The following is a 4,431-nucleotide window of genomic DNA, read 5'->3' as shown; positions in this document are numbered from 1 at the left end:
AGAGCCTGGAGGTACTGAGGTGCCGTTCCCCTCACAGCTCCGTAGGCAAGCACCATGGTCTTGTAGCGGATGCGAGCTTCAACTGGAAGCCAGTGGAGAGAGCGGAGGAGCGGGGTGACGTGAGAGAACTTGGGAAGGTTGAACACCAGACGGGCAGCGGCGTTCTGGATGAGTTGTAGGGGTTTAATGGCACAGGCAGGGAGCCCAGCCAACAGCGAGTTGCAGTAATCCAGACGGGAGATGACAAGTGCCTGGATTAGGACCTGCGCTGCTTCCTGTGTGAGGCAGGGTCGTACTCTGCGGATGTTGTAGAGCATGAACCTACAAGAACGGGCCACCGCCTTGATGTTAGTTGAGAACGACAGGGTGTTGTCCAGGATCACGCCAAGGTTCTTAGCGCTCTGGGTTGAGGTCGGGTGACTGTGGAGGCCAGGTCATCTGATGCAGCACTCCATCACTCTCCTTCTTGGTCAAATAGCCCTTACACAGGCTGGAGGTTTGTTGGGTCATTTTTCTCTTGAAAACAAATGATCGTCCCACTAAGCGGGATGGGGTATTGCTGCAGAAAGCTGTGGTAGCCATGCTGGTTAAGTGTGCCTTGAATTCTAAATAAATCATCGACAGTGTCACCAGCAAAGCAACCCCTCACCAGCACACCTCCTCCTCAATGCTTCACGGTGGGAACCACACATGCAGAGATCATCCGTTCACCTACTTTGCGTCTCACAAATACACGGCGGTTGGAGCAGAAATCTCAAATTTGAACTTATCAGAACTTATGGTCAGTCGATTTCCACCGGTCTAATGTCCATTGCTTGTGTTTCTTGGCCCAAGCAAGTCTCTTTTTATTGGTGTCCTTTAGATGTGGTTTCTTTGCAGCAAATCGACCATGAAGGCCTGTTTCAAGCAGTCTCCTCTGAACAGTTGATGTTAAGATGTGTCTGTTATTTGAACCCTTTGAAGCATTTACTTGGGCTGCAAGTTCTGAGGCTGGTAACTCTAATAAACATATCCTCTGCAGCAGAGGTAACCCTGGGTCTTCCTTTCCTGTGGAGGCCTTCATGAGAGCCAGTTCATCATATCGCTTGACGGTTTTTACGACTGCACTTGAAGAAACTTTCAAAGTTCTTGAAATGTTCCTGAATTGACTGACCTGTATGTCTTAAAGTAATGATGGACTGTCGTTTCTCTTTGCTTATTTGAGCTGTACTTGCCATAATATGGACTATCTTCTGTATATCACCCCTACCTTGTCACAACACAACTGATTGGCTCAAAGAAATTCCCCAAATGAACTTTTAACAAGTCAAACCTGTTAATTTAAATGCATTCCAGGTGACTACGTCATGAAGCTGGTTGAGAGAATGCCAAGTGTGTGCAAAGCTGTCATCAAGACAAAGGTTGGCTACTTTTTAACACTTTTTTGGGTACTACAGGACTGTGTTATTTTGTAGTTTTGATGTCTTCACTATTATTCTACAATGTAAACAATAATAAAAAATAAAGAAAAACCCTTGAATGAGTAAGTGTGTCCAAACTTTTGACTGGTGCTGTATATACTACAGATATGATTTTTTTTAAACAGGATGTTTTATTTTGTGGCATACATAACAAATGTGTAATTATGAACAACATGTAAATTATACATGTATGACATAAAAAATGTAATACATTATTATTAACCAGATATTACTATGTTAAAAACAAAGATAATATATTGTACCTATTATTAAAATAGCATATGTCTGTATGTATTAATGCATTTAAAGTGTGTGTGTTTCAAAAGAACTGACATCTTCGGCTGTCATTATGTGCGGTACGGCATTGTTTTCTGATCAGGAAACATTTACTTTGTCATGTTTTACTGCTGCAAAACCTTCTGGGGCGAAACATTTAGGTAACACTTTATTTGGACAGTCCCAAGTAGATGGGTTGTAGATGGTCAGTCGATGTTCAAAAACTAACAAAAACATTTCAACTAACTATCCACTAACCTTAACCCTTATCCTAACACTAAACCTTAGCCTAGCCCTAACCTTAACCCTAACCCTTATTCTAAACCTAATCATAAACGTAACCTTAGCAGACATTTGCTTATCAACAGCTACTTAGTTGATACTATCACCATCTGTAGTTCATCTATATGGGACTATACAAATAAAGTGTGGCCAACAATTATAAAGAAAAACTGGGATAATGGGACAAAACTACCAATTATATAGACATTGTGTAAGAATTATTTGGTCTTTGTGTGCTACTACAGAGTTGAAAAAAAAAATAGTTGTAATGCTTTTGATGTGATGATTTTTGATTAAATTAATCAGTTAGGTAATTAAGGATACATAATTATTACCTGTTTGTTGCTTGTTTGTGAAAGATCTGATGTAGATGTGGCGGACTTTATCGGGAGATGGTCAATAAAGGAAAAGCTGTGGTATGGTTGAACTTGAGTGCAATTATGTTTATTTTTTTTCATGTGGGTTTTACTATTTAAACCCAGTGTTGAAATATGTCTGGTGTTAACCTTTGTGGCTGATATTATTCTCTACTGTCTGATCTACCACAGCATCCAAAAAAGAACCTGGCGAAGGCAGAGGACAAGCGGGAGCCAAAGGAGTGCTTCTTGTGTTTCTCTGTAGCAGCTGAAACTACAGTACAGATCAACAAGAGATCAGTGCTCTGACAGGCCTGTAATAGCTGCTGTCACCTGTATTTAAATGGTACACAGCTTAACACATTTCACCACAATGGATTTAACTGATTTCCACACAAAATTCAAAGGTAACCTGTGAAGTAAGCATTTGTGATGTTAGGAAAAATTACCAGGCAGGGGTGCCACTGAATTATTGAAGTTCTTTCCTTTACGAGGATTGGAATATTTCTTCTGGCTTTTGTTCTGAAAGCTTGCTGTCTTTGATAGAGTTGCAGGCACCTTACGCTGCTGTTAACCGCAGACATCCACTTGTTTGCGATAATGTATTTCTCTAATCAATTAATTGAAATAAAGATACTTAATTTTAATGTATTTGAATGTTTAATTGTCTGTTAAATATAGTGATAATAGTTTTGCTCTCTCAATGGGAGTCCCCTCAGCAGTCTGGCAGCAGGGGACGCAGCGCTAGCCTTTGTGACCTGCGCTGAGTCACAGCAATGTTCTGACGGTCAGCTGTTAATGCAGCATTGTTAGCAGAGCTGAGTTTTACCACCGTCTCCAATGAGACCAGTGAGGAAGCATCTGATGAGGCATCTGCCTTGAAGGAAGCCTGGCTGGGAAATGACTGCCAGAAGGATGAGGTGCTGTGCTCTGTCTCGACTGAGTCCACTGATTCAGCTCTGCACTCATCCAGTTACCCTGTCATCCAAAGGGTGTCGGAGTTCTTCTCACAGCCAGTGACATCGCTATTGGTGGCCTCAGTTTCAAGAGAAGACGAAGTCTCTGACATCATGCATTTTGTGTCCTTATGTCATGTTGATACCATCAATAATCTATACATTGACTTATCTTAAAGAAATGTGACAGCTCTAAGGTTGTGCATCGTACAAATACCATGTTGCTAAAGTCCGATTTTTATTCCAATACAGCCAATCTGACTTACTAATCATCTTAGCTTTGTATGGACTCATTATGGACAGACCTATGTTGATCAAACCAAATATGCTTGTACAGATATCTTACCATTGATTGAAGTACGTTCAACATCATCATCATCACCTCTGGCAGCAGTCTGTTCAACCTCGCTCACATCACAAACCTCTTCGAGAAGTTCTCCAACTCTGTCAATGAACATGTCAGATAGAAGAGCATTGATGGTTTTCCTAGAGCTGGGCTTGACCATGCCCACTTCACCTGACTGTTGTGTGATTGTGGAGTCATTATCACTCAGGGTGGGAGAGGCCAGACATACACTACTGCCATGAGAGAGAGTTGGGAGAGACCACCCAGTTCCTTTCTTCCATGCAGCTGTAATCCTCCATGAAGGATTCCACAGGAGGGTTGTGTGGAACACTCAAGAAGGTCTCCAGAAGGTTTTTGACCACACCCTCCACAAAGCTGTAGAGGAGCTCAGTACAGCACTCTGTGGACAGGTCAAGGCCTCCACTTAGGTTGGCCACTGTTGTGTATGAGAAACACCTTCTCATAGACGTGGTCTTCGCCATTTTGGACTCCAGGATCAGTCGTGCAACGTGCCAGATCAGTTGCTCAGAGAAGTGGCGGAGGTTTGGGCTGCGAAGGAACCCCTCTAGGTCCTTGGAGTCCAGGAAGGCACGCCTGGGGCATGGATACTGAGAGCCCCCCCCTGGAAGAGGTGGACCTTCTGTCCATTTTGGGATTCACCAGATTCAGGTGGCGGTGATGCTGGCCTCATAAGCCATGTCCTCATCTTGGAGGGAGATGTGGTTCTTATCCACAGCTATGTCTGAGGAACACTG

At 42.9% G+C, this 4,431-nt stretch overlaps 1 long non-coding RNA gene across 1 annotated transcript; it reads left to right on the top strand.

Moving 5' to 3' along the window:
• The first annotated feature begins 77 nt into the window (after positions 1–77).
• On the top strand, positions 78–3,025 carry LOC115103588 (uncharacterized). Its single transcript, XR_003859614.2, has 2 exons — positions 78–2,434; positions 2,567–3,025. It is a non-coding gene; the product is annotated as an uncharacterized LOC115103588 (long non-coding RNA).
• The last annotated feature ends 1,406 nt before the right edge of the window (positions 3,026–4,431 follow it).

Source organism: Oncorhynchus nerka, linkage group LG21, assembly GCF_034236695.1.
Source record: "Oncorhynchus nerka isolate Pitt River linkage group LG21, Oner_Uvic_2.0, whole genome shotgun sequence".
NCBI classification, from domain to species: domain Eukaryota; kingdom Metazoa; phylum Chordata; class Actinopteri; order Salmoniformes; family Salmonidae; genus Oncorhynchus; species Oncorhynchus nerka.
The sequence above is the reverse complement of the archived record's forward strand: the minus strand, read 5'-3'. Positions and strand labels throughout refer to the sequence as shown.